Here is a 20,892-nt window from a genome sequence, read left to right as displayed (position 1 = left end):
CCAAGTGCCCGCTAGGTAACCTAGATAGTCCAAGTGAGCGCTAATGTATGTACATAGTCCGAATGCCTGCTGGGAAACCTAGATAGTCCAAGTGTCCGCTAGTTAACCTACATAGTCCAAGGGCCCGCTAGATAACCTACATAGTCCAAGTCCCCGCTAGGTAACCTAGACAGTCCAAGTGCCCGCTAGTTAACCTAGGTAGTCAAAGTGCCTGCTATTTAACCTAAGTAGTACAAATGTCCGATAGGGATCCTACATAGTCCAAGTGCCCGCTAGTTAACCTACATAGTCCAAGTCCCGCTAGGTAACCTAGACAGTCTAAGTGACCATTAGGTTACCTACATTGTCCAAGTGCCTTTCGTTAACCTACATAGTCCAAGTGCCCGCTGGGCAACCTAGATAGTCCAAGTGCGCGCTAGGGTATGTACATAGTCCGAGTGCCTGCTAGGAAACCTAGATAGTCCAAGTGCCCGCTAGTTAACCTACATAGTCCAAGGGCCCGCTAGTTAACCTACATAGTCCAAGGTCCGTTAGTTAACCTAGATAGTCCAAGTGCCCGCTACTTAACCTACATAGTACAAGGGCCCGCTAGTTGATCTAGATAGTCCAAGTGCCCGCTAGTTAACCTAGATAGTTAAAGTGAGCGCTAGTTAACCTAAGTAGTACAAATGTCCGATAGGGATCCTACATAGTCCAAGTGCCCGCTAGTTAACCTACATAGTCCAAGTCCCCGCTAGGTAACCTAGACAGTCCAAGTGACCATTAGGTTACCTACATAGTCCAAGTGCCCGTTCGTTAGCCTACATAGTCCAAGTGCCTGCTAGGTAACGTAGATAGCCCAAGTGCCCGCTAAGGATCGTACATAGCCCAAGTGCCCTCTAGGTAACCTAGATGGTCCAAGTGCCCGCTAGTTAACCTAGATTGTCCAAGTGCCCGCTAGGGATCCTTCATAATCCAAGTGCCTGCTAGCTCACCTTGATAGTCCAAGTGCCCGCTAGTTAACCTAGATAGTCCTAGTGCCCGTTAGTTAACCTAGATAGTCCAAGTGCCTGCTAGATAACCTACATAGTCCAAGTTCCCGCTTGGTAACCTAAATAGTCCAAATGCCCGCTAGGGAAACTACATAGTCCACGTGCCCGCTAGTTAACCTACATAGTCCAAGTGCCTGCTAGTAAACCTACATAATCCATGGGCCCGCTAGTTAACCTACATAGTGAAAGGGCCCGCTAGTTAACCTTGATCGTGCAAGTGTCCGCTAGTTAACCTACATAGTTCAAGTGCCCGCTAGTTAACCTAGATTGTCCAAGTGCCCACTAGGGATCCTTCATAATTCAAGTGCCTGCTAGGTAACCTAGATTGTCCAAGTGCCCGCTAGTTAACCTAGATAGTCCTAGGGCCCGTTAGTTAACATAGATTGTCCAAGTGCGCGCTAGGGTATGTACATAGTCCAAGTGCCTGCTAGGAAACCTAGATAGTCCAGGTGCCCGCTAGTTAACCTACATAGTCCAAGGGAACGCTAGGTAACCTACATCGTCCAAGTGCCCGCTTGTTAACCTACATAGTCCAAGGTCAGCTAGTTAACCTAGATAGTCCAAGTGCCCGCTAGTTAACCTACATAGTCCAAGAACCCGTTAGTTAACCTAGATTGTCCAAGTTCCCCCTAGTTAACATACATAGTCCAAGGGCCAGCTAGTTAACCTAGATATTCCAAGTGCCCGCTAGTTACCCTAGATCATCCAAGTGTCCGCTAGTTAACCTACATAGTCCAAGTTCCCGTTAGGTAACCTAGATAGTACAAGTGCCCGCTAGGTAACCTACATAGTCCAAGTGCCCTTTCGTTAACCTAGATAATCCAAGGGCCTGCTTGGTAACCTAGACTGTCCAATTGTCCGCTAGGTTACCTACATAGTCCAAGTGCACGTTCGTTAACCTAGATAGTCCAAGTGCCCGCTAGATAACCTACATAGTCCAAGAGTTCGCTAGGTAACCTATATAGTCCAAGTGCCCGTTAGTTAACCTACATAGTCAAAGTGCCCGCTAAGAAACCTAGATGGTCCAAGTGTCCGTTAGGTAACCTAGATAGTCCAAGTGCCCGCTAGGTAAACCACATAGTCCAAATTCCCGCTAGGTAACCTAGATAGTCCAAGTGCCCGTTACCTAACCTAGATAGTCCAATTGCCCGCTATGCAACATACATAGTCCAAGTGCCCGTTCGTTAACCTAGAAGTCCAAGAGCCCGCTAGGTAACCTAGACAGTCCAAGTGCCCGCTAGGTTACCTACATAGTCCAAGTGCCCGTTCGTTAACCTAGATAGTCCAAGTGCCCGCTTGGTTCTCTAGACAGTCTAAGTGCCCGCTAGTTAACCTACATAGTCCAAGTGCCCGCTAGGCAACCTACATATTCCAAGTGCCCGTTAGTTAACCTAGATAGTCCAAGTGCCTGCTAGTAAACCTACATAATCAATGGGCAAGCTAGTTAACCTACATAGTGCAAGGGCCCGCTAGTTAACCTAGATCGTGCAAGTGTCCTCTAGTTAACCTACATAGTCCAAGTGCCCACTAGGGGATGTATATAGTCCAAGTGCCCCCTAGGTAACCTAGATAGTCCAAGTGCGCGCTAATGTATGTACATAGTCCGAATGCCTGCTAGGAAACCTAGATAGTCCAAGTGTCCGCTAGATAATCTACATAGTCCAAGTCCCCGCTAGTTAACCTAGACAGTCCAAGTGCCCGCTAGTTAACCTAGGTAGTCAAAGTGCCCGCTATTTAACCTAAGTAGTACAAATGTCCGAAAGGGATCCTACATAGTCCAAGTGCCCGCTAGTTAACCTAGATAGTTAAAGTGAGCGCTAGTTAACCTAAGTAGTACAAATGTCCGATAGGGATCCTACATAGTCCAAGTTCCCGCTAGTTAACCTACATAGTCCAAGTCCCCGCTAGGTAACCTAGACAGTCCAAGTGACCATTAGGTTACCTACATAGTCCAAGTGCCCGTTCGTTAGCCTACATAGTCCAAGTGCCTGCTAGGTAACGTAGATAGCCCAAGTGCCCGCTAAGGATCGTACATAGTCCAAGTGCCCTCTAGGTAACCTAGATGGTCCAAGTGCCCGCTAGTTAACCTAGATTGTCCAAGTGCCCGCTAGGGATCCTTCATAATCCAAGTGCCTGCTAGGTAACCTAGATAGTCCAAGTGCCCGCTAGTTAACCTAGATAGTCCTAGTGCCCGTTAGTTAACCTAGATAGTCCAAGTGCCTGCTAGAAAACCTACATAGTCCAAGTTCCCGCTAGTTAACCTAGATAGTCCAAGTGCCTGCTAGTAAACCTACATAATCCATGGGCCCGCTAGTTAACCTACATAGTGCAAGGGCCCGCTAGTTAACCTAGATCGTGCAAGTGTCCGCTAGTTAACCTACATAGTTCAAGTGCCCGCTAGTTAACCTAGATTGTCCAAGTGCCCGCTAGGGATCCTTCATAATCCAAGTGCCTGCTAGGTAACCTAGATAGTCCAAGTGCCTGCTAGTTAACCTAGATAGTCCTAAGGCCCGTTAGTTAACCTAGATAGTCCAAGTGCGCGCTAGGGTATGTACATAGTCCAAGTGCCTGCTAGGAAACCTAGATAGTCCAAGTGCCCGCTAGTTAACCTACATAGTCCAAGGGCACGCTAGGTAACCTACATAGTCCAAGGTCCGCTAGTTAACCTAGATAGTCCAAGTGCCCGCTAGTTAACCTACATAGTCCAAGGTCAGCTAGTTAACCTACATAGTCCAAGTGCCCGCTTGTTAACCTACATAGTCCAAGGTCAGCTAGTTAACCTAGATAGTCCAAGTGCCCGCTAGTTAACCTACATAGTCCAAGAACCCGCTAGTTAACCTAGATAGTCCAAGTTCCCCCTAGTTAACCTACATAGTCCAATGGCCAGCTAGTTAACCTAGATATTCCAAGTGCCCGCTACTTACCCTAGATCATCCAAGTGTCCGCTAGTTAACCTACATAGTCCAAGTTCCCGTTAGGTAACCTAGATAGTACAAGTGCCCGCAAGGTAACTTACATAGTCCAAGTGCCCGCTAGGTAACCTACATAGTCCAAGTGCCCTTTCGTTAACCTAGATAATCCAAGGGCCCGCTTGGTAACCTAGACTGTCCAATTGTCCGCTAGGTTACCTACATAGTCCAAGTGCACGTTCGTTAACCTAGATAGTCCAAGTGCCCGCTAGATAACCTACATAGTCCAAGAGTTCGCTAGGTAACCTATATAGTCCAAGTGCCCGTTAGTTAACCTACATATTCCAAGTGCCCGCTAAGAAACCTAGATGGTCCAAGTGTCCGTTAGGTAACCTAGATAGTCCAAGTGCCCGCTAGGTAAACTTCATAGTCCAAATTCCCGCTAGGTAACCTAGATAGCCCAAGTGCCCGTTACCTAACCTAGATAGTCCAATTGCCCGCTATGCAACATACATAGTCCAAGTGCCCGTTCGTTAACCTAGAAGTCCAAGAGCCCGCTAGGTAACCTAGACTGTCCAAGTTCCCGCTAAGTTACCTACATAGTCCAAATGCCCGTTCGGTAACCTAGATAGTCCATGTGCCCCCTAGGTAACCTACATAGTCCAAGTGCCCGCAAGGTAACCTATATAGTCCAAGTTCCAGCTATGTAACCTAGATCGTGCAACTGTCCGCTAGGGAACGTACATAGTCCAAGTGCCCGCTAGGTAACCTAGATAGTGCATGTGCCCGGTAGTTAACCTACATAGTCCAAGTGCCCGCTGGGTAACCTAGATAGTCCAAGGGCCCGCTAGTTAACCTACATAGTCCAAGTGCCCGATAGTTAACTTACATAGTTCAAGTGTCTGTAGGGAACATACATAGTCCAAGTGCCTGCTAAGGAACCTACAGAGTTCAAGTGTCCGTAGGGAACATACAGAATCCAAGTGCCCGCTAGGGAATCTACATAGTCCAAGGGCCCGCTAGTTAACGTAGATAGTCCAAGTGCCGCTAGTTAATCTACACTGTTCAAGGGCCCGCTAGTTAACCTACATAGTCCAAGTACCCGCTAGTTAACCTAGATCGTCCAAGTGTCCGCTAGTTAACCTACATAGTACAAGTGCCCGCTAGGGAACCTATATAGTCCAAGTGCCCGCTCTGGAACCTACATAGTCCAAGTTCCCGCTCTTGAACATACATAGTCCAAGAGCCCGCTAGGGAATCTACATAGTCTAAGGGCCTGCTAGTTAACGTAGATAGTCCAAGTGCCGCTAGTTAATCTACATAGTCCAAGGGCCCGCTAGTTAAACTACATAGTCCAAGTACCCGCTAGTTAACCTAGATCGTCCAAGTGCACGCTAGTTAACCTACATATTCCAAGGGCCCGCTAGTTAACCTACATATTCCAAGGGCCCGCTAGTTAACCTACATCGTCCAAGGGCCCGCTAGTTAACCTACATCGTCCAAGGGCCCACTAGTTAACCTAGATAGTCCAAGTGCCCGCGAGTTAACCTACATAGTCCAAGTGCCCGCTAAGTAACCTAAACAGTTCAAGTGACCACTAGGTTACCTACATAGTCCAAGTGCCCGTTCGTTAACCTACATAGTCCAAGTGCCCGCTAGGTAACCAATATAGTGCAAATGCCCGCTAGGGACCCTAATAGTCCAAATACCCGCTAGTTAACCTAGATAGATCAAGTGCTCGCTACTTAACCTAGATAGTCCAAGTGCCCGCTAGTTAACCTAGATAGACCATGTGCCCGCTAGGGAACCAATCTAGTCCACGTGCCCGATAGGGAACCTATATAGTCCAAGTGCCCGCTAGTTAACATAGATAGTCCAAGTGCCTGCTAGGTAATGTACATAGTCCAAGTGCCCGCTAGGTAACGTAGATAGTCCAAGTGCCCGCTAGGGAACGTACATAGTCCAAGTGCCCGCTAGGTAACCTAGATAGTCCAAGTGCCCGCTAGGGATCCTTCATAATCCAAGTGCCTGCTAGATAACCTAGATAGTCCAAGTGCCCGCTAGTTAACCTAGATAGTCCTAGTGCCCGTTAGTTAACCTCGATAGTCCAAGTGCGAGCTAGGGTATGAACATAGTCCAAGTGCCTGCTAGGAAACATAGATAGTCCAAGTGCCGCTAGTTAACCTACATAGTCCAAGGGCACGCTAGGTAACCTACATAGTCCAAGGTCCGCTAGTTAACTTAGATAGTCTAAGTGCCCGCTAGTTAACCTATGTAGTACAAATGTCCGATAGGGATCCTACATAGTCCAAGTTCCCGCTAGGAAACCTACATAGTCCAAGTGCCCATTCATTAACCTAGATAGTCAAAGTGCCTGCTAGGTAACCTAGACAGTCCAAGTGCCCGCTAGGTTACCTACATAGTCCAAGTGCCCGTTCGTTAACCTAGATAGTCCATGTGCCCGCTAGGTTACCTATACAGTCCAAGTGCCTGCTAGTTAACCTACATAGTCCAAGTGCCCGCTAGGCAACCTACATAGTCCAAGTGCCCGTTAGTTAACCTAGATAGTCCAAGTGCCTCATAGTAAACCTACATAATCCATGGGCCCGCTAGTTAACCTACATAGTGCAAGGGCCCGCTAGTTAAACTAGATCATGCAAGTGTCCGCTAGTTAACCTACATAGTCCAAGTGCCCGCTAGGTAACCTAGATAGTCCAAGTGCCCGCTAGGGATCCTTCATAATCCAAGTTCCTTCTAGATAACCTAGATAGTCCAAGTGCCCGCTAGTTAACCTAGATAGTCCTAGTGCCCGTTAGTTTACCTAAATAGTCCAAGTGCCCACTAGGGGAATTACATAGTCCAAGTGCCCGCTAGGTAACCTAGATAGTCCAAGTGCGCGCTAATGTATGTACATAGTCCGAGTGCCTGCTAGGAAACCTAGATAGTCCAAGTGTCCGCTAGTTAACCTACATAGTCCAAGGGACCGCTAAATAACCTACATAGTCCAAGGTCTGTTAGTTAACCTAGATTGTCCAAGTGCCCGCTAGTTAACCTAGGTAGTCAAAGTGCCCGCTATTTAACCTAAGTAGTACAAATGTCCAATAGGGATCCTACATAGTCCAAGTGCCCGCTAGTTAACCTAGATAGTCCAAGTCCCCGCTAGGTAACCTAGACAGTCCAAGTGACCATTACGTTACCTACATTGTCCAAGTGCCTTTCGTTAACCTACATAGTCCAAGTGCCCGCTAGGTAACGTAGATAGCCCAAGTGCCCGCTAGGGAACGTACATAGTCCAAGTGCCCACTAGGTAACCTAGACAGTCCAAGTACCCGATAGAGAACCTACATAGTCCAATTGCCCACTAGGGAACCTACATAGTCCAAGTGCGCGCTAGGCAACCTACATAGTCCAAGTGCCCCCTTGGTAACCTAGATAGACCAACAGCCCGCTAAGTAACCTACATACTCCAAGAACCCGCTAGGTAACGTAGATAGTTCAAATACCATCTAGGTAACCTAGATAGTCCAAGTGCCCGCTAGGTAACCTACAGAGTCTAAGTGCCCGCTAGCTTATCTATATAGTCCAAATGTCCGCTAGGGAACCTACATAATCCAAGTGCCCGCTAGGTAACCCAGATAATCCAAGTGCCCGCTAGTTAACCTATATCGTCCAAGTGCCCCCTAGTTAACCTAGATCGTACAAGTGCCCGCTAGTTAACATACATAGTCAATGGGCCCGCTAGTTAACCTACATAGTGCAAGAGCCCGCTAGTTAACCTAGATCGTGCAAGTGTCCGCTAGTTAACCTACATAGTCCAAGTGCCACTTAGCTAACCTAGATAATCCATGTGCCCACTAGGGAACATTCATAGTCCAAGTGCCAGCTAGGTAACCTAGATAGTTCAAGTGCCCGATAGTTAACCTAGATACTCCTAGTGCCCGTTAGTTAACCTAGATAGTCCAAGTGCCCACAAGGGGACGTACTTAGTCCAAGTGCCTGTTAGCTAACCTAGATAGTCCAAGTGCCCGCTAGTTAACATTGATCATCCAAGGGCCCGCTATTTATCCTAGATAGTCCAAGTGCACGCTAGTTAACCTAGATAGTCCAAGTGCCCGCTAGTTAACCTACATAGTCCAAGGGCCCACTAGTTAACCTAAGTAGTCCAAGGTCCGCTGGTTTTCCTAGATAGTCCAAGTGCTCGCTAGTTAACCACCATAGTACAAGGGCCCGCTAGTTGTCCTAGATAGTCCAAGTGCCCGCTAGGTAACCTAGATAGTCCAAGGGCCCGCTAGTTAACCTCCATAGTCCAAGTGCGTGGTAGTTAACCTACATAGTCCAAGTGTCCATAGGGAACATACATAGTCCATGTGCCCGCTTGGGAACCTACATAGTCCAAGTGCCCTTTTGGTAACCTAGATAGTCCAAGTGCCCGCTAGGGAACGTACATAGTCCAAGGGCCCGCTAGGGAACCTACATAGTCCAAGTGCCCGTTAGTTAACCTAGATAGTCCAAATGCCCGCTAGGTATTCTAGATAGTACAACAGACCGCTAGGTAACCTAGATAGTCCAAGGGCCCGCTAGTTAACCTACATAGTCCAAGTGCCTGGTAGTTAACTTACATAGTTCAAGTGTCCGTAGGGAACATACATAGTCCAAGTGCCCGCTAGGGAACCTAGATAGTCCAAATGCCCGCTAGGGAAACCACATAGTCCAAGTGCCCGCTAGGGAACTTACATAGTCCAAGGGCCCGCTAGGGAACATCCATAGTCCAAGTGTCCGTTAGTTAACCTAGATAGTCCAAGTGCCGTTAGGTAACCTAGAGTGTCCAACAGCCCGCTAGGTAACCTACATATTCCGAGAACACGCTAGGTAACGTAGATAGTTCAAGTCCCAGCTAGGTAACCTAGATAGTCCAAGTGCCCGCTAGGTATCCTACAAAGGCTAAGTGCCCGCTAGGTAATCTATATAGTCCAAATGACCGCTAGGGAGCCTACATAGTCGAAATGCCCGCTAGGTAACCTAGATAGTCCATGGGCCCGCTAGGTAACCTACATAGTCCTAGTGCCCCCTAGTTAACCTACATTCTCCAAGTGCCCGATAGGGAACCTACATAGTCCAAGTGCCCGTTAGTTAACCTAGATTGTCCAAGTGCCCGCTTGGTAACCTAGATAGACCAACAGCCCGCTAAGTAACCTACATACTCCAAGAACCCGCTAGGTAACGTAGATAGTTCAAGTGCCAGCTAGGTAACCTAGATAGTCCAAGTGCCCGCTAGGTAACCTACAGAATCTAAGTGCCCGCTATGTTATCTATATAGTCCAAATGCCCGCTAGGGAACCTACATAGTCCAAGTTCCCGGTAGGTAACCTAGATAATCCAAGTGCCCGCTAGTTAACCTATATCGTCCAAGTGCCCGCTAGTTAACCTAGATCGTCCAAGTGCCCGCTAGTTAACCTACATTGTCAATGGGCCCGCTAGTGAACCTACATAGTGCAAGAGCCCGCTAGTTAACCTAGATCGTGCAAGTGTTCGCTTGTTAACCTACATAGTCCAAGTGCCAGTTAACTAACCTAGATAGTCCAAGGGCCTGCTAGTTGACCTACATAGTCCAAGTGCCCGCTTGGTAATCTAGATAATCCAATTGCCCGCTAGGGAACATTCATAGTCCAAATGCCAGCTAGGTAACCTAGATAGTCCAAGTGTCTGCTAGTTAACTTAGATAGTCCTAGTGCCCGTTAGTTAATCTAGATAGTCCATGTGCCCACTAGGGGACGTACTTAGTCCAAGTGCCCGTTAGCTAACCGAGATAGTCCAAGTGCCCACTAGTTAACATTGATCATCCAAGTTCCCGCTAGTTAACCTAGATAGTCCAAGTGCATGCTAGTTAACCTACATAGGCCAAGTGCCCTCTAGTTAACCTAGATCGTCCAAGTGCCCGCTAGTTAACTTACATAGTCCAAGGGCCCGCTAGTTGACCTACGTAGTCCAAGGTCCGCGAGTTAACCTAGATAGTCAAAGTGCTCGCTAGTTAACCTACATAGTACAAGGGCCCGCTAGTTGACCTAAATAGTCCAAGTGCCCGCTAGGTAACCTAAGTAGTCCAACAGCCCGGTAGGTAACCTACATACTCCAAGTACCCGCTAGGTAACGTAGATAGTTCAAGTGCCAGCTAGGTAACCTAGACAGTCCAAATGCCCGCTAGGTAACCTACAAAGTCTAAGTGCCCGCTAGGTAATCTATATAGTCCAAATGCCCGCTAGGGAGCCTACATAGTCCTAGTGCCCCCTAGTTAACCTACATTCTCCAAGTGCCCGATAGGGAACCTACATAGTCCAAGTGCTCGTTAGTTAACCTAGAAAGTCCAAGTGCCCGCTTGGTAACCTAGATAGTCCAACATCCTGCTAGGTAACCTACATACTCCAAGAACCCGCTAGGTAACGTAGATTGTTCAAATACCATCTAGGTAACCTAGATAGTTAAGTGCCCGCTAGGTAACCTACAGAGTCTAAGTGCCTGCTAGCTTATCTATATAGTCCAAATGCCCGCTAGGGAACCTACATAATCCAAGTGCCCGCTAGGTAACCCAGATAATCCAAGTGCCCGCTAGTTAACCTATATCGTCCAAGTGCCCTCTAGTTAACCTAGATCGTCCAAGTGCCCGCTAGTTAACCTACATAGTCAATGGGCCCGCTAGTTAACCTACATAGTGCAAGAGCCCGCTAGTTAACCTAGATCGTGCAAGTGTCCGCTAGTTAACCTACATAGTCCAAGTGCCACTTAGCTAACCTAGATAATCCAAGTGCCCGCTAGGGAACATTCATAGTCCAAGTGCCAGCTAGGTAACCTAGATAGTCCAAGTGCCCTATAGTTAACCTATATCGTCCAAGTGCCCGCTAGTTAACCTAGATCCTCCAAGTGCCCGCTAGTTAACCTACATTGTCAATGGGCCCGCTAGTGAATCTACATAGTGCAAGAGCCCGCTAGTTAACCTAGATCGTGCAAGTGTCCGCTTTTTAACCTACATAGTCCAAGTGCCTGTCAGCTAACCTAGATAGTCCAAGGGCCCGCTAGTTGACCTACATAGTCCAAGTGCCTGCTTGTTAACCTAGATAATCCAATTGCCCGCTAGGAAACATTCATAGTCCAAGTGCCAGCTAGGTAACCTAGATAGTCCAAGTGCCCACTAGTTAACCTAGAGAGTCCTAGTGCCCGTTAGTTAATCTAGATAGTCCATATGCCCTCTAGGGGACGTACTTAGTCCAAGTGCCCATTAGCTAACCGAGATAGTCCAAGTGCCCGCTAGTTAACATTGATCATCTTAGTGCCCGCTAGTTAACCTAGATAGTCCAAGTGCATGCTAGTTAACCTAGATAGGCCAAGTGCCCTCTAGTTAACCTAGATCGTCCCAGTGCCAGCTAGTTAACCTACATAGTCCTAGGGCCCGCTAGTTGACCTACGTAGTCCAAGGTCCGCTAGTTAACCTAGATAGTCCAAGTGCTCGCTAGTTAACCTACATAGTACAAGGGCCCGCTAGTTGACCTAGATAGTCCAAGTGCCCGCTGGTTAACCTAGATAGTCCAAGTGCCCGCTAGGTAACCTAAGTAGTCCAAATATCCGATAGGGATCCTACATAGTCCAAGTGCCCGCTAGGTAACCTACATGGTCCAAGTGCCCGTTCGTTAACCTAGATAGTCCAAGTGCCCGCTAGGTAACCTAGACTGTCGAAGTGCCCGCTAGGTAACCTAGATAGGCCAAGTGCCCGCTAGGTAACCTAGAGTCCAAGTGCTCGCTAGTTAACCTATATAGTCCAAGTGCCCTCTATGTAACCTAGATAGTCAAAGTGCCCGTTAGGTAACCTAGATAGTCCAAGTGCCCGCTAGGTAACTTACATTGTCCAAGTTCCCGCTAGGTAACCTAGATAGTCCAAGTGCCCATTACCTAACGTAGATAGTCCAAGTGCCCGGTAAGCAACCTACATAGACCAAGTGCCCGTTCGTTAACCTTTAAGTCCATGTGCCCGTTCGTTAACCTAGATAGTCCAAGTGCCCACGAGGTAACCTACATAGTCCAAGTTCCCGCTAGATAACCTATATAGTCCAAGTGCCCGCTAGGTAATCTAGATAGTCCAAGGGCCCGCTAGTTAACCTAGATAGTCCAAGTGCCTGCTAGGTAACCTACATTGTGCAAGTGTCCGCTAGTTAACCTACATATTCCAAGTGCCCGCTAGTTAACACAGATAGTCCAAGTGCCCGCTAGGGAAAGTACATAGTCCAAGTGCCCGCTAGTTAACCTACATAGTCAATGGGCCCGCTAGTTAACCTACATAGTGCAAGAGCCCGCTAGTTAACCTAGATCGTGCAAGTGTCCGCTAGTTAACCTAGATCGTGCAAGTGTCCGCCAGTTAACCTACATAGTCCAAGTGCCAGTTAGCTAACCTAGATAGTCCAAGGGCCCGCTAGTTGACCTACATAGTCCAAGTGAACGCTAGGTAACCTAGATAATCCAATTGCCCGCTAGGGAACATTCATAGTCCAAGTGCCAGCTAGGTAACCTAGATATTCCAAGTGCCCGCTAGTTAACCTAGATAGTCCTAGTGCCCGTTAGTTAATCTAGATAGTCCATGTGCCCACTAGGGGACATACTTAGTCCAAGTGCCCGTTAGCTAACCTAGATAGTCAAAGTACCCGCTAGTTAACATTGATCATCCAAGTGCCCGCTAGTTAACCTAGATAGTCCAAGTGTCCTCTAGTTAACCTAGATCGTACAAGTGCCCGCTAGTTAACCTACATAGTCCAAGGGTTCGCTAGTTGACCTACGTAGTACAAGGTCCGCGAGTTAACCTAGATAGTCCAAGTGCTCGCTAGTTAACCTACATAGTACAAGGGCCCGCTAGTTGAACTAGATAGTCCAAGTGCCCGCTAGTTAACCTAGATAGTCCAAGTGCCCGCTAGGTAACCTAAGTAGTCCAAATGTCCGATAGGGATCCTACATAGTCCAAGTGCCCGCTTGGCAACCTAAACAGTCCAAGTGCCCGTTCGTTAACCTAGATAGTCCAAGTGCCCGCTAGGTAACCTAGACTGTCCAAGTGTCCGCTAGGTAACCTAGATAGTCCAAGTGCCCGCTATGTAACCTAGAGTCCACGTGCTCGCTAGTTAACCTACATAGTCCAAGTGCCCGCTATGTAACCTAGATAGTCAAAATGCCTGCTAGGTAACTTACATTGTCCAAGTTCCTGGTAGGTAACCTAGATAGTCCAAGTACCCGTTACCTAACCTAGATAGTCCAAGTGCCCGGTAAGCAACCTACATAGTCCAAGTGCCTGTTCGTTAACGTAGAAGTCCAAGTGCCCGCTAGGTAACCTAGATAGTCCAAGTGCCCGCTAGGTTACCTGCATATTCCAAGTGCCCGTTCGTTAACCTAGATAGTCCAAGTGCCCACTAGGTAACCTACATAGTCCAAGTGCCCGCTAGGTAACCTATATAGTCCAAGTGCCCGCTCGGTAACCTAGATAGTCCAAGGGCCCGCTAGTTAACCTAGATAGTCCAAGTGTCCTCTAATTAACCTACATAGTCCAAGTGGCCGCTAGTTAACCTACATACCAGGTTCCCGCTACGTAACCTAGATAGTCCAGGGCACGCTAGTTAACCTACATAGTCCAAGTGCCCGCTAAGGAACCTACATAGTCCAAGTGCACGCTAGTTAACCTAGATAGACCAAGTGCCCGCTAGTTAACCTAGATAGTCAAAGTGCCTGCTAGGTAACCTACAAAGTGCAAGTGTCCGCTAGTTAACCTACATATTCCAAATGCCCGCTAGTTAACATAGCAAGTGCCCGCTAGGGAACGTACATAATCCAAGTGCCCACTAGGTAACCTAGATAGTGCAAGTGTCCGCTAGTTAACCTAGATAATTCAAGTACCCGCTAGGTAACCTAGATCGTAAAAGGGCCCCCTAGTTAGCCTACATAGTCCAAGTGCCCGCTAGGTAACCTAGATAGTCCAAGTGCCCGTTCGGTCACCTAGATAGTCCAAGTGCCCTTTAGGGAACCTAGATAGTCCAAGGGCCCGCTAGTAAACATACATAGCCCATTGGCCCACTAGTTAACCTACATAGTGCAAGTGTCCGCTAGTTAACCTACATATTCCATGCCCGCTAGTTAACCTACATAATCTAAGTGCCCGTTAGCTAACCTAGGTAGTCCAAGGGCCCGCTAGTTGACCTACATATTCCAAGTGCCAGCTAGGTATCCTAGATAGTAAAAGTGCCCGCTAGGGAACTTAGATAGTCCAAGTGCCCGCTAGGGAACATTCATAATCCAATTGCCAGCTAGGTAACCTAGATAATCCAAGTGCCCGCTAGTTAACCTAGATAGTCCTAGTGCCCGTTAGTTAATCTAGATAGTCCAAGTGCCCACTAGGGGACATACTTAGTCTAAGTGCCCGTTAGCTAACCTAGATAGTCCAAGTGCCCGCTAGTTAACATTGATCATCCAAGTGCCCGCTAGTTAACCTAGATAGGCCAAGTGTCCTCTAGTTAACCTAGATCATCCAAGTGCCCGCTAGTTAACCTACATAGTCCAAGGGTTCGCTAGTTGACCTATGTAGTCCATGGTCCGCTAGTTAACCTAGATAGTCCAAGTGCTCGCTAGTTAACCTACATATTACAAGGGCCTGCAAGTTGACCTAGATAGTCCAAGTGCCCGCTAGTTAACCTAGATAGTCCAAGTGCCCGCTAGGTAACCTAAGTAGTCCAAATGTCTGATAGGGATCCTACATAGTCCAATTGCCCGCTAGGTAACCTACATAGTCCAAGTGCCCGTTCGTTAACCTAGATAGTCCAAGTGCCCGCTAGGTAACCTAGACTGTCCAAGTGCCCGCTAGGTAACCTAGATAGTCCAAGTGCCCGCTAGGTAACCTAGAGTCGAAGTGCTTGCTAGTTAACCTACATAGTCCAAGTGCCTGCTATGTAACCTAGATAGTCAAAGTACCCGTTAGGTAACCTAGATAGTCCAAGTGCCCGCTAGGTAACTTACATTGTCCAAGTTCCTGCTAGGTAACCTAGATAGTCCAAGTGCCCGTTACCTAACCTAGATAGTCCAAGTGCCCGGTAAGCAACCTACATAGTCCAAGTGCCCGTTCGTTAACCTAGAAGTCCAAGTGCCCGCTAGGTAACCTAGACAGTCCAAGTGCCTGCTAGGTTACCTGCATATTCCAAGTGCCCGTTCGTTAACCTAGATAGTCCATGTGCCCACTAGATAACTTACATAGTCCTAGTGCCCGCTAGGTAACCTAGATAGGCCAAGTGCCCGCTAGGTATCTTACATTGTCCAAGTTCCTGCTAGGCAACCTAGATAGTCCAAGTGCCCGTTACCTAATCTAGATAGTCCATGTGCCCGGTAAGCAACCTACCTATTCCAAGTGTCCGTTCGTTAACCTAGACGTCCAAGTGCCCGCTAGGTAACCTAGGCAGTCCAATTGCCCGCTAGGTTACCTGCATAATCCAAGTGCCCGTTCGTTAACCTAGATAGTCCAAGTGCCCACTAGGTAACCTATATAGTCCAAGTGCCCGATAGGTAACCTATATAGTGCAAGTGCCCGCGAGGTAACCTAGAGAGTAAGGGCCCGCTAGTTAACCTAGATAGTCCAAGTGTCCTCTAATTAACCTACATAGTCCAAGTGCCCGCTAGTTAACCTACATACCAAGTTCCCGCTATGTAACCTAGATAGTCCAGGGTACGCTAGTTAACCTGCATAGTCCAAGTGCCCGCTAAGGAACCTACATAGTCCAAGTGCACGCTAGTTAACCTAGATAGACCAAGTGCCCGCTATTTAACCTAGATAGTCCAAGTGCCTGCTAGGTAACCTACATAGTGCAAGTGTCCGCTAGTTAACCTACATATTCCAAGTGCCCGCTAGTTAACATAGATAGTCCAAGTGCCCACTAGTTAACATAGATAGTCCAAGTGCCCACTAGGGAACGTACATAGTCCAAGTGCCCGCTAGGTAACCTAGATAGTGCAAGTGTCCGCTAGTTAACCTAGATAGTTCAAGTACCCGCTAGGTAACCTAGATCGTCCAAGGGCCCCCTAGTTAGCCTACATAATCCAAGTGCCCGCTAGGTAACCTAGATAGTCCAAGTGCCCGTTCGGTCACCAGATAGTCCAAGTACCCTTTAGGGAACCTAGATAGTCCACGGGCCCGCTAGTAAACCTACATAGTCCATGGGCCCACTAGTTAACCTACATAGTGCAAGTGTCCGCTGGTAACCTACATAGTCCAAGGGCCCGCTAGGTAACCTTGATAGTCCAAGTGCCCGCTAGTTAACCTACATATTCCATGCCCGGTAGTTAACCTACATAAACTAAGTGCCCGTTAGCTAACCTAGGTAGTCCAAGGGCCCGCTAGTTGACCTACATATTCCAAGTGCCAGCTAGGTATCCTAGATAGTACAAGTGCCCGCTAGTTAACCTAGATAGTCCTAGTGTCCGTTAGTTAATCTAGATAGTCCATGAGCCCACTAGGAGACATACTTAGTCCAAGTGCCCGTTAGCTAACCTAGATAGTCCAAATGCCCGCTATGTAACATTGATCATCCATGTGCCCGCCAGTTAACCTAGATAGTCCAAGTGCATGCTAGTTAACCTAGATAGTCCAAGTGTCATCTAGTTAACCTAGATCGTCCAAGTGCCCGCTAGTTAACCTACATAGTCCAAGGGTTCGCTAGTTGACCTACGTAGTCCAAGGTCCACTAGTTAATCTAGATAGTCCAAGTGCTCGCTAGTTAACCTACATAGTACAAGGGTTCGCTAGTTGACTTACGTAGTCCAAGGTACACTAGTTAATCTAGATAGTCCAAGTGCTCGCTAGTTAACCTACATAGTACAAGGGCCTGCTAGTTGGCCTAGATAATCCAAGTGCCCGCTAGTTAACCTACATAGTACAAGGGCCCGCTAGTTGACCTAGATAGTTCAAGTGCCCGTTCGTTGACCTAGATAATCAAAGTGCCCGCTAGGTAACCTAGACAGTCCAAGTGCCCGCTAGGTTACCTATATAGTCCAAGGGCCCGCTATGTAACCTAGATAGTCAAAGTGCCCGTTAGGTAACCTAGATAGTCCAAGTGCCCGCTAGGTAACTTACATTGTCCAAGTTCCAGCTAGGTAACATAGAAGTCCAAGTGCCCGCTAGGTAACCTAGACAGTCCAAGTGCCCTCTAGGTTACCTGCATATTCCAAGTGCCCATTCGTTAACCTAGATAGTCCAAGTGCCCGCTAGGTAACCGAGATACTGCAAGTGCCCGCTAGTTAACCTAGATAGTTCAAGTACCCGCTAGGTAACCTAGATCGTCCAAGGGCCCCCTAGTTAGCCTACATAATCCAAGTGCCCGCTAGGTAACATAGATAGTCCAAGTGCCCTTTAGGGAACATAGATTGTCCAAGGGCCCGCTAGTAAACCTACATAGTCCATGCGCCCGCTAGTTAACCTACATAGTGCAAGTGTCTGCTAGTTAACCTACATATTCCAAGTGCCCGCTAGTTAACCTACATAATCTAAGTGCCCTTTGGCTAACCTAGTTAGTGCAAGGGCCCGCTAGTTGACCTACATAGTCCAAGTGCCAGCTAGGTAACCTAGATAGTACAAGTGCCCGCTAGGGAACCTAGATAGTCCAAGTGCCTGTTAGTTAACCTAGATAGTCCAAGTGGCGGCTAGGTAACCTACATAGTCCAAGTGCCCGTTCGTTATCCTAGATAATCCAACTACCCGCTAGGTAACCTAGACAGTCCAAGTGCCCGTAGTAAAACTACATAGTCCAAGTGCCCGATAGGGAACCTACATAATCCAAGTGCCCGCTAGGGAACCTACATAGTCCTAGTGCCCGCTAGGCAACCTACTTAGTCCAAGTGCCCGTTAGTTAACCTAGATAGTCCAAGTCCCCACTAGGGGACGTACATAGTCCAAGTGCCCGCTAGATAATCTAGATAGTCCCAGTGCGCGCTAGAGTATGTACATAGTCCAAGTGTCTGCTAGGAAACCTATATAGTCCAAGTGCCCGCTAGTGATCCTTCATAATCCAAGTGCCTGCTAGGTAACCTAGATAGTCCAAGTGCCCGCTAGTTAACCTAGATAGTCCTAGTGCCCGTTAGTTAACCTAGATAATCCAAGTGTCCACTAGGTAACCTAGATAGTCAAAGCGCGCTAGGGTATGTACATAGTCCAAGTGCCTGCTAGGAAACCTTGATAGTCCAAGTGCCCGCTAGTTAACCTACATAGTCCAAGGGCCCGCTAGTTAACCTACATAGTCCAAGGTCCGCTAGTTAACCTAGATAGTCCAAGTGCCCGCTAGTTAACCTACATAGTACAAGGGCCCGATAGTTGACCTAGATAGTCCAAGTGCCTGCTAGTTAACCTAGATAGTCAAAGTGCCCGCTAGTTAACCTAAGTATAACAAATGTCCGATAGCGATCCTACATAGTCCAAGTGCCCGCTAGGTAACCTACATAGTCCAAGAACCCGTTCGTTAACCTAGATAGTCAAAAAGCCCGCTAGGTAACCTAGACAGTCCAAGTGCCCGCAAGGTTACCTACATAGTCCAAGGGCCCGCTAGGTAACCTAGATAGTCCAAGTGCCCGCTAGGTAACCTAGGTAGTCCAAGTGACCTCTAGTTAACCTACATAGTCCAAGTGTCCGCTAGTTAACCTACATAGTCCAAGTGCCCGCTAGTTAACCTAGATAGTCCAACTGCCCGCTAGGGATCCTTCATAATCCAAGTGCCTGCTAGGTAACCTAGATAGTCCAAGTGCCCGCTAGTTAACCTAGATAGTCCTAGTGCCCGTTAGTTACCTTAGATAGTCCATGTGCCCACTAGGGAGCGTACATAGTCCAAGTGCCCGCTAGATAACCTAGATAGTCCCAGTGCACGCTAGGGTATGTACATAGTCCAAGTCCCTGCTAGGAAACCTAGATAGTCTAAGTGCCCGCTAGGGATCCTTCATAATCCAAGTGCCTGCTAGGTAACCTAGATAGTGCAAGTGCTCGCTTGTTAACCTAGATAGTCCTGGTGCCCATTAGTTAACCTAGATAGTCCAAGTGCCCACTAGGTAACCTAGATAGTCCAAGTGCGCGCTGTGGTATGTACATAGTCCAAGGGCCTGCTAGTTAACCTTCATAGTCCAAGTGCCCGCTAGGTAACCTACATAGTGCAAGTGTCCGCTAGTTAACCAACATAGTCCATGTGCCCGCTAGTTAACCTAGATAGTCCAAGTGTCCGCTAGTTAACCTACATAGTCCAAGGGCCCGCTAGTTAACCTACATAGTCCAAGTGCCCGGTAGTTAACTTACATAGTTCAAGTGTCCGTAGGGTACATACATAGTCCAAGTGCCCGCTAGGGAACATACATAGTCTAAATGCCCGCTAGGGAAACTACGTAGTCCAAGTGCCCGCTAGGGAATCTACATAGTCCAAGGTCCCCCTAGGTAACCTAGATAGTCCAAAGGCCTGCTAGGTAACCTACATTGTCCTAGTGCCCCCTAGTTAACCTACATTCTCCAAGTGCCCGATAGGGAACCTACATAGTCCAAGTGCCCGCTAGGTAACCTACATAGTCCAAATGCCCGCTAGTTAACCTACATAGTCCAAGTGCCCGTTAGTTAACCTAGATAATCCAAGTGCCCGCTAGGTAGCCTAGATAGTCCAACAGCCTGGTAGGTAACCTACGTACTCCAAGTACCCGCTAGTTAACCTAGATAGTTCAAGTACCCGCTAGGTAACCTAGATCATCCAAGGGCCCCCTAGTTAGCCTACATAGTCCAAGTGCCCGCTAGGTAACCTAGATAGTCCAAGTGCCCTTTAGGGAACCTAGATAGTCCATGGGCCCGCTACTAAACCTACATAGTCCATGGGCCCGCTAGTTAACCTACATAGTGCAAGTGTCCGCGAGTTAACCTACATATTCCAAGTGCCCGCTAGTTAACCTACATAATCTAAGTGCCCGTTAGCTAACCTAGATAGTCCAAGGGCCCGCTAGTTGACCTACATAGTCCAAGTGCCAGCTAGGTAACCTAGATAGTACAAGGGCCCGCTAGGGATCCTAGATAGTCAAAGTGCCTGTTAGCTAACCTAGATAGTCCAAGAGGCGGCTAGGTAACCTACATAGTCCAATTGCCCGTTCGTTAACCTAGATAATCCAAGTGCCCGCTAGGTAACGTAGACAGTCCAAGTGCCCGCTAGTTAACCTACATAGTCCAAGTGCCCGATAGGAAACGTACATTGTCCAAGGGCCCGCTAGTTAACCTACATAGTACAAGGGCCCGTAGTTGACCTAGATAGTCCAAGTGCCCGCTAGGTAACCTACAAAGTCTAAGTGCCCACTAGGTTATCTCTATAGTCCAAATGCCCGCTAGGGAACCTACATAGTCCTAGTGCCTGCTAGGTAACATAGATAGTCCAGGTGCCCTCTAGTTAACCTAGATCGTCCAAGTGCCCGCTTATTAACCTACATAGTCCAAGTGCCCGCTATGTAACCTACATAGTCCAAGTGCCCGCTATGTAACCTAGATAGGCAAAGTGCCCGTTACGTAACCTAGATAGTTCAAATGCCCGCTAGGTAACTTACATTGTCCAAGTTCCCGCTAGGTAACCTAGATAGTCCAAGTGCCCGTTACCTAACCTAGATAGTCAAAGTGCCCGCTAGGTAACCTACATAGTCCAAGTCCCCGTTACCTAACCTAGATAGTCCAAGTACCCGCTAGGTTCCCTGCATATTCCAAGTGCGCGTTCGTTAACCTAGATAGTCCAAGTGCCCACTAGGTAACCTACATAGTCCAAGTGCACGCTAGGTAACCTATATAGTCCAAGTGCCCGCTAGGTGTCCTAGATAGTCCAAGGGCCCGCTAGTTAACCTACATAGTCCAAGGGCTCACTTGTTAACTTTGATAGTCCAAGTGGCCGCTAGTTAAC

The sequence above is a fragment of the Tenrec ecaudatus genome, chromosome X, assembly GCF_050624435.1.
Source record: "Tenrec ecaudatus isolate mTenEca1 chromosome X, mTenEca1.hap1, whole genome shotgun sequence".
Classification (NCBI taxonomy): domain Eukaryota; kingdom Metazoa; phylum Chordata; class Mammalia; order Afrosoricida; family Tenrecidae; genus Tenrec; species Tenrec ecaudatus.
This window is presented reverse-complemented; position numbering follows the sequence as displayed.